The sequence below is a fragment of the Lipotes vexillifer genome, unplaced genomic scaffold (assembly GCF_000442215.2).
Source record: "Lipotes vexillifer unplaced genomic scaffold, Lipotes_vexillifer_v1.1 scaffold465, whole genome shotgun sequence".
NCBI lineage: Eukaryota > Metazoa > Chordata > Mammalia > Artiodactyla > Lipotidae > Lipotes > Lipotes vexillifer.
The window spans coordinates 58092-67870 of record NW_006790238.1 but is presented as its reverse complement, the minus strand read 5'-3'; the positions used below and the strand labels follow the sequence as shown (position 1 = coordinate 67870).

Here is a 9779-nt window from a genome sequence, read left to right as displayed (position 1 = left end):
GGAAAAACTCAGAATTTTATTGGACTTGTTACAGTTATTCCATAATCTAATATGCTTATTTTGATATACATAGTGGGTGTAAACTTGAGTTTTTTCAGTGCTTTAAGGCCTTTAATGGAATTGATCCAGACCTCTATTTGTTTTTTTTTTTCTTCAGAGAGCATCTAATGGGGTAATGTTGCATTGAACACGCTTAAGGAATTGCTGTTCTAAATCCCATTTGCCATATTTGTCATTCTGCTCATCTATGGATACTATAATACTTTTCCTCCTTGGAATCTTCTGGCACTACCAATTCTCTTGGGATGACTGTGGGTCTGATGTGGCTGCCTCAGGGTTTTCTGGTTAAAGAAGGACCCAACTACCTCCTTAGAATATACAAGGACCAATGATTGATTTAGGACACCTGGTGAGGCTGCAAGGGTCTCCTGCTTTGAGCAGTTGCAGGCAGTGGACCAAGGTCACCTGCATTAACCTAAATCTCCTCTCCTTGAGCTGAGTGGACAAGAATTCTGCTTAACCCAAGAACTCATACCCAGAATTCGACTAAACCAAGACAAAATAGCAAAGCAGACAATTTATTTTTAGCGTCCTCTTTTTCTCTCCTCTCATATCCCAGGCAGCCATGCTCTCTGGAATCCCCAGGCAGCCATCGCTCTCAATCAGAGACTTCCTATTGCAACACCCCATTTCTCCACTGCTTGGAAATTACCCTCCTCATCCACCACCAGTGTTTATGTCCTCTCTCTTCGAACATTCAACTAAATAATAGTAATTGAATTTTTTTCAATGGCTTTATCACATGAAAAGAAAAATAACTTCTATTTTTCAGTATAAGACTTTGACAGGATTTTTAAAACTCTATGCATTTATTACCATGATAATGATGCAATTAATTTTAAAATAAGCAAACCAACAAGGCAAGGGCAATCAGAGCCCCAGTGTTTTCAGCTGTGATGAAGATTGAGCCTTCACTGGGGCCATTTCTTAGTCACACTTGCCCAGACTTAGCCTCAGCACCAGATAGCTGGGGGTAGGATGAAAAATGCTGACGGTCTCCTTCTCCTGAGAACGTAGCCCTCTGAATGGGGCTGCGGGGAGACGGGCCCTGTTCTGGGCTGTACCCCACTGCAGTGGAGTTTCAGTCCCTGGGCCCCATGGAGGGAGGGAGGGAGGGAGGGAGGGAGGAAGGAAGGAAGGAAGGAAGGAAGGAAGGAGCGGGTCTTGGTACAAGCATCACTGACTCTCATTGCTCTTATTGAGTTTTAGTATATTTTCTCTAAGAAATGTTTCTTCTTTTTGTTGTATGTTCTTAAAACCAATTCTAGAGACTTAAAATGATTTCTTTAATGACTTCCACCAGTTTCATGGGGTAGCAGTTTCATGGAGCATCTCTGTTAAATTGAAAGTATCTCTCTAACCAGCTTCTGATTTTATATCAGTGACTCAACATCTCTTAGATTCAGTTACCTGTTTTTGAAAATGAAAATAATACTGCCTAATTTTTAAGGCTTTCCTTAACATTAAGTAACTATACATATAAAGTATTTAACATAATATATCTTATATGGAAGAGTTTTTTGTAAAGAGTAACTATTATGGTCAAAGTGATCATATGTTCTGTATTCATTCATCCACTCAAATATTTCTTAAGCAAAAGGCTATGTTTTACTATTCTAGATGGTAGGAATTTTGAGCAAATCAAAGGAGATTCCTTCAGAGAGTTTATATTTTAATGGAGGAGATAGACAATAAATGGATATATAAAATAATGTCAGGAAGCACTAAGTATGATAAAGAAAAATAAAACCAGTTATGTGACTCGAAAGTGATGGGGGGGGCTGTCAAAGACAGGCAGATTCCTAAGTATTCCACTTTTCCCATTTGAACATGAAGCTAGTTTAAAATTTCCAAAGTTTGGCATTAAATGCCTCTTGTCTTCAGAAATAGAGCAAAAATCCTTTGTCAATCCCTGACTCCCAGTTCCAGTTCTGGACCTGGAATGTGTAAATGTGTGTGTGTGTGTGTGTGTGTGTGTGTGTGTGTGTGTGTGTGTGTGTGTTTATTTATTTATTTCTGCCATGACAGAGGCTAGGCTTCCATACCAATGGTTAAATGTAATAACCTTTAGACATTACTTCTCTTCTCATAAGTTCAAGCTTGCCTAAAACTTGTGGGGACTGGTAATAGACTGTTCTGGTCACTTTTAATTGTTTTTCTATGATGATATAAAGGTGTGCTATATATATGAATGGGGATTCAGAGAAAGCTAGGGAGAGAGATTAAAGGTCCTGTAAAATACTACTGGGATTAAAAATATTGTAGATATCAGAATTTATACTGATAGTAACTTTATAAAAGAAAGAGAGGGAAATATAAAATGTAACATAAATTACTTAAGAGAACTAATTACTAAATTGGTTTTTATGCATTAGTATTCTCTCAGAATATAGACTATCCCCCTGACTCTTCACTCTAAATCACAAACACTGAGATTCTATTAAGTACCCAATATTACCAGAGAGTATGCAGTTATTAGGCAAATACCCTACCCTCAAATTGTTCATATTACAGCAGAAAGAAGAACAGAACTACAGAAATAACTATGTAAACTTCATATCCCCAGGCCAGCAGTACAGGACAAGTGTTAAGATGAAGTTAGCACCATAGCAGTTTTAATGCCTAAACTGCTTCCTGTTGTCTCTTCTGTCTCAGCAAGGATGGTGGAGAACTTAAGGGGCAAGGATGATTTCTTTGATGTCTCCTACAGCCTTGTTGTACTCCTTGTTGTACCTTTCTCAGAACCAGGTACTTCTGTAAAAGTCTGCAATCTGCTGTTACAACAACTAATTCCCAGTGGGTCAATGGGCTTGGGCAACAGGAATGGTTACTACTTCATATACAATCTTCCCCAGCTTTAAGCAGGAATTGTGTGCTGGCAACTTGTGCAGAGAAAGTTGGCAAAATTTTATATTATAGGCAGGAAGTAGAGGGTTTCATTGCATGGGTGCTGCTCTACTGCTGAGAGAGCTGCTGTGCTCCACAAAGCCATTACCATCCTTTGCAGCTGGCTACCATCATGCATTGACCTTTCACTGCAACAGTCCCCTGAACAAATGCTCTGTTTACTGCCTAAAATAGCTTATTTTCTTCTCTGGGTACAGTTTCAAGAAGCTCTGGGCTATGGGTTCCAAACTTGCTTCTCATTCTTGAGAAATTATTGATCTGCTGCCTTGTAAATTGCTGACCATGACTGACCTGATTTAACTCTCTCTCTCTTTTCTATAAGTCTCCTATAAGTTTATCCATTAAAAACCCCAAATAGCCTTTTGGAGTCTCACCTTTCCCATGGGCAACTTCCAATTCTAATCAACCAATCCCCTTTCTCAGTGCTCTGGCAGATTTATTTTAGGAGGTTTAGAAAGGAAAGAACTGATATATAAGACATTTAGAAAGCAGAAAGGGTAGAGCTTAGTGAAAAATTGGATGTAGGTAGTGGAAGATTGGAAGGAGTTAAGGGCAGCTTCCTGGATTCTGGTGTAGGCCACTGGTAGAAGACAAATGATAGAAATTCAAGAAGATGGGGAAGCAGAGGATCAACAGGTTTCAGTAATCCCCAAGATTATGTTTCAAAACTCATGATATATGTTCAGTTTCAAAAGGGGAGGGCAAAAGTAGAAAGAAATTTAGACAGGACGTAGGCAGAAAGCAACAAAATATAGGCATTAGAAGATGACTCCAGCTTGGATAATGCTATTCGTGAGTACCACTCTAGGTACATGCCAGAGCTTTCACTCAAGTGATAATATCCAAGGATCCAGGCCAGAAGATCTTTTTTATGTTGGTATAGGACTATTACTCGATAATAGACCTATTGCTCTACTTTGATGTTAATGAGTTCAAATAGCAGGAAGATGGAAATAAGAAAGTGGGAGCTAGAAGACAGGGATAAGTGATCTGAGAATGAGAGAATGAATTTTAAGATCTTAGAGTTGGAGCAATTTGGGGTTGTTTAAGAAGTGGACTACAGGTGAAGGACATTGCAAATATAGGACATCAAAGAATGGCAAGTCTAGTGTATTGAGTAGGGCATTCTTATGGGGGGTTATGTTAACCAAAAGATAGAAACAGAGCAAAGAAATATTCATAAAGCTGGTGATACATAACTCCTCCTAGGATGGTCACTAGGGTAAGGGGAATGCAGTAAATTATGGTGAGGATAAAAAGAATAAGATACTCCATCCCACCCCTGCCTAAGAGAACTTTCTGCAGTGCTGGAAAGGCTCTCTATCTGCACTAAACAATATAATAGCCACAAGCCACATGTGATATGGAGCACTTGAAATATAACTAATTCAACTGAGCAACTGAAATTTTAATGCTATTTAATTTAATTTTAATTAAGTTTAAATAACCACATTAGGCTAATGACCATCATATTGGACATTGCAGTTCCAGAGGTTTGGAACAATAGCGTACTGAAACCAGTAAGAGTGTGGTAGTATATTGCTGATCCTACCACCAAACTGGAGGTGGTGATATTGGTGGGGATATTAGTGAATGGGATTTTTTTTACATTTTATAATGAAAGGTGTCCAAGTTTGGAAGACCTGCCTAATTCTATGAACAAATATTTTCCAAATAATCAATGCACAGTTATTCATGAGTAAAATATCAAAGTGCAAGACAGACCAGTGGATTTTAATGAAACAGGGCAACATGTTTGCATGTCATTGACATGGTTGCATATTGCATATTACCACTAACCTGTAAGAGTTTACTATTATTTGCTGAGTTTTAGCATAATATCAAAGAACGATATTCTCAATTATATGAAAAGGATATTAGAATCATCTTCCCTTGTTTAATTATATATCTTTGTGAGGCAGGATTTTCTTTGCATACTTTAATCAAAATAACATTCTGCAACAGATTAAATGCAGAGCAGATATGAGAAGCCAGTAATGTTCTATTGTCAGACATTAAAGAGATTTGCAAAATTGTAAAACAATGATACTTTGATTTCTTTTTAATGTGGCTATTTTCTGTAAACATATTTTTATGTTAACAATGCAGTGGGGTTTTATTGTTATTTGTAAGTGAATTTCAAATATAAATTTCTGTTTCAAATTTATAACGCAAACATATTGATCAATATAACACAAATAAACAAAAGCTCTTTGGGTTCCTTACTTACTTTTAAGACCATAAAGGGGTCCTGAGATCAAAAATGTTTGAGAACCACTGATCAAGAAAAAAGTTATTGATTCTTCAGGACCTGGCTCAAATCTCAGTCTTAAAACCCCTTTTCTGTAGCTCCCCAGCCACTCACTCCCTGTTCTTTGTACAGCATTTTTATAAATGTTCCTTTGAATGTCTATATTGTATGTGAGAGAGAGAGAGACAAAGACAGACACAGGCAGACAGACACATATACGGGTGGAATTAAGCGATAGCCCTTTGCATAAAGTGGAAACAATGGTACATTTATGGACAAAGACAAAGGAGTAAGCGAAAAAGGAAAATAAAAATTAAAAGAAAAATACAGAACACTTACACAAAAGCATTTGTTAGATTTTAAGAATACTGGTTATGAGGAAGGACCAAAGTAAAAGAATTAACCTTAGAAAGGACTGCATTTTTCTATCTACAACTGCATTTTTCTATCTACATTGAGAGAGGTTAAAATTTAATATTTGTGAAATGGAAACTAAGAATGATGAGAGATATCATGTTGAATGACCTCATCTTGTCAAAAAAAAGAGGAAATACCATCATCAACTGAAAGCTAAAAGGAGAGGAGAATTTGACCTCATGGCCATTGTGGCCATCTTGGCCATGAGGTAGTGCTAGGAAACAAACGGAGATGAATAGAAAGCCTCGCTGCACATGAGAGGGGGTGTGGCCATGATTAGATAGCTCAGATATTTATTAGAACCTCTCCAACTTTTCACTGACTTTCTCTTATACAGCAGGACAGAGAAAGCTGCTTAGAGTCAGAGTAAAGTTCAGTGAAAAGGGAGCTAGTGAGCAGCTTGGGCAGGCATGGAACTCTGTAATCAGGAGCTCCAGAAAGGTTTTGTTTGTTTGCTTTATTTGGCACATTTAATTGTATGTTAAGCATAAGGCCAATTATATGAATAACTTACTCTGGCACATAATTGGAGTATATTATAATTTTTGATGTCTGGATAATGTCTAATTTAATTAAGAATAATGAGTAAGTTTACTAATTATGGCTCTAATTATAATTATTTTGTGAGAATAAGGAGACCTTAGGGTAAAACATACCCTATGCCTTACTCTCAGAAAACACTATTTGAGACTAGCATCTTAAGAAAAATTTTTATCAGCAATCACCTTTAAGTGGCATTGATGGGGGTACAGCAGTTTATATAAGGTATAGTCTTTTATAATAATTATAAACTGGATCTCATAAATAAATTACCATATTGTTTTGGCTTATTTGGAGAATTACCACTGTTTGGTTTCAATCTTGTTATCCAAAAAAGTGTTAATGTATAGATTTGTGTATTTCCACCAAAAGAGTTTTGACTCCTCTTCTAATTAGCTGTTACATCCTCCAGTGAGCATGCCTTAATTTCCCAAGGCTAGCTAGATGCCTTTCTGTTGGGTTCCCGTAACACACTATGCCAACCTCTCTCTTGGGATGTATCATATGGTATCGTAAGCACTCATTCACTTGTCTGCATCTGTCAGATAAAAATTTCCTTAGGGCAAGATAGGTATTTTATTTGTTATATCATCCTCAGAGCCAGGCACAGTACCTGGCAAATACTATATAATATATATTTTAAATCAAATTGAACAAAAAAAATAGGAAAAATGAAGTACTAAAACAAGTCACAATAGGTTTAATATAAGTCAATCTTTTCAAGCTAAATAAAGGGGCAAGATGACAGGGACAGATTTCAGCACTTATGTTTGCAGGTGCACACCTTGTGGCTCTTTCTTGGGTGGCTGCAGGAGATTTTGAATTAAGGATTACACAGACAGCCAATATATCTATGTTCTATTATTATTTAAGCACCTGGCGTTATATGTTTTCTAAGGCACACATTTTTACATAAATATTTGAAATATTCTGGGTCACCTTCATTCTAATTGGGAACACTCTACTATCCAGAGAGTGCATAAAACCTCAGTGAACTATCATGCATGTCTCTTTGGATATTCATTTAAATTAGAAAAATTATTCACCAGTTCTGTCTTAGAAACTTTCAGATATTTATAGGTAATTTTAAATGACCTTTTTGGATATAAAATACATGTAGTTACCATTATTCAAAGGTTATAGAAGAATGTAAAGGCGGTGGCCCCTTGCTTCCGCCCTGGCCGGGAGGTCCGACGTGGAAGCAGCTGGCTGGCCAAGCTTCCAAGGAAACCCCCTGGGAACCAGAGCCGGAGCTGGAGCCAGAGCACAGGCCTAGGCGAGGGGAGGTGGCGACTTCGAGGCTCGATTAGGCTTCGCTTCCGAGGCTGGGGCCAGTCTCTGATGGTCGATGAGGGAGGACAGGCAGTTCATCATGGGTGGCTTTTTCTCAAGTATTTTTTCCAGTCTGTTTGGAGCCCGGGAAATGAAGATTTTAATTTTGGGATTAGATGGAGCAGGAAGAACTACAATTTTGTACAGATTACAGGTTGGAGAAGTCGTTACTACTATTCCTACCGTTGGATTTAATGTTGAGACGCTAACATACAAGAACCTAAAATTCCAAGTCTGGGATTTAGGAGGACAGACAAGTATCAGGCCATACTGGAGATTTTATTATTCAAACACAGATGCAGTCATTTATGTAGTAGACAGTTGTGATCGAGAGCAAATTGGCATTTCCAAATCAGACTTAGTTGCCATGTTGGAGGAAGAAGAGCTGAGAAAAGCCATTTTAGTGTGTTTGCAAATAAGCAGGACGTGGAACAGGCCATGACTCCCTCAGCGATGGCAAATTCACTTGGGTTACCTGCCTTGAAGGACTGAAAATGGCAAATATTCAAAACTTCAGCAACCAAAGGCACTGGCCTTGATGAGGCAATGGAAAGGTTAGTTGAAACATTAAAGAGCAGACAGTAATTCAGTCACTTCTGCTCCTCTGAAACGAAGACCACATCACATATCCCTTTGGAAATAGTTAAAGTGTGCTTCACGCTACTAAATGTTAAAACTGTATGATTGTCAGCATATACCAAACTGACTGCAACATTTGTAATAAATATTAAAAATAAGTATTTGGTTGGAAAAAAAGAATGTACATAGTAAAGCCTCCTTCCTCCCTCCAGTGCCCAGCTACATAGCTCTATACCCTCAAAGCAAACACTGATGAAAATTTTATAGATCATTTGTAAAATGGGAAATTAGGTAAAATGGTTTTAAAATAAGTTCTTTTCTTCTCACATATTATTCTTATTGCATATACCTGGTCAAGGCTATCTCACCTTTTAGATCTCATTTGAAAAGGGACAAACTTAAGAACCTTCCTGACTCTTCATTTTGGTTTAACTTTCTCTTGCTTTTGATCCCATAATATCAGATAATTTATCTTTTATAATATATATCATACCCACAATTTATTATACAATATCTGTCTTTCCCACTGGAGTATAATTTTTATACAAGACAGGAAAAGTATATCATATTAACAGGTATGCTCTTACCTTTAAACAGTGCCTTGCACAAGTTTGATACATAATGAAGTCTTAGTGAATGAGTGTTAAATTAATGTGTGGGTTAATCTATGAGTCCAGTCCAAAAAACAGAAACCATACTAGGTCTTTTAAGCAGAGGGAATAAAATTCAGGGAATTGTTTAGATGGATGTTAGAAGAGCTGGTGAATCAATCCGGGATAATTAGGCAAACCAGAGATTAAAAACATCTAGGAGCATGACTAGCCTAGACAAGAAGGGACAGAACGAAGAAGTAGTGATGGAACCACAGAATGCGTTTTGGGACTCAGTAGAGCACGGATCCTTCTGTCTCAGTGCAGAAAGAATTCAGCGAGAGGCAGAGTGACAGCTAAGGAACGAGTTCATTAGTATAGGACGCTTGTGAGAGATACAACTGACAGGCAAGGGAATGCCACCCTGAGAACTTAGTGGGCTACATTTTTACAATCAAACGAAAAAGACCATCTGCTTTCTCATTTTTTTTTTTTTTTCTTTTTTGCGGTACGCGGGCCTCTCACTGTTGTGGCCTCTCCCGTTACGGAGCACAGGCTCCCGACGCGCAGGCTCAGCGGCCATGGCTCAGGGCCCAGTGGCTCCGCAGCATGTGGGATCCTCCCGGACCGGGGCACGAATCCGTGTCCCCTGCATCGGCAGGCGGACTCTCAACCACTGCGCCACCAGGGAAGCCCTTCTTCCTCATTCTGAGTAGATATCAAACTTCCATCTCTAGCTCCTCCTCCACATGGGGTGGGGGAGTTTTCTTTTTCCTACATGGTTGAACTGGGATTGTCATGGTACTATGGGAATGAGCAAAAAGGCAGTAACATATACTAAAATATGGTAAATCATCTCAGGTTTCAGTATAATGCCACCTTTCCCCTATATTCCTGCTCTTAGTACGTGCAGAAAAAGCCCCTTCTCAAGGATCATTAACTTACTGACTTCAATGGACAGGATGTGGACCATTCCACCAGTTTTATTGTTTTGGGGTATGTCTCATGCTTCTATAGTGTAGTTTTGTTGCTAAGTAAGCCCACTTGGTTTTGTTGTTAAGCAGGCCTACTTTCTTGTGGAATCATTAATTTATGAGGTCTCC

The 9779-nt window shown here is 38.3% G+C and overlaps 1 pseudogene; it reads left to right on the top strand.

Annotated features, from left to right (window-relative positions):
- Positions 1-7547: 7547 nt before the first annotated feature.
- Positions 7548-8092, top strand: LOC103076744 (ADP-ribosylation factor-like protein 1 pseudogene; annotated as a pseudogene).
- Positions 8093-9779: the final 1687 nt, after the last annotated feature.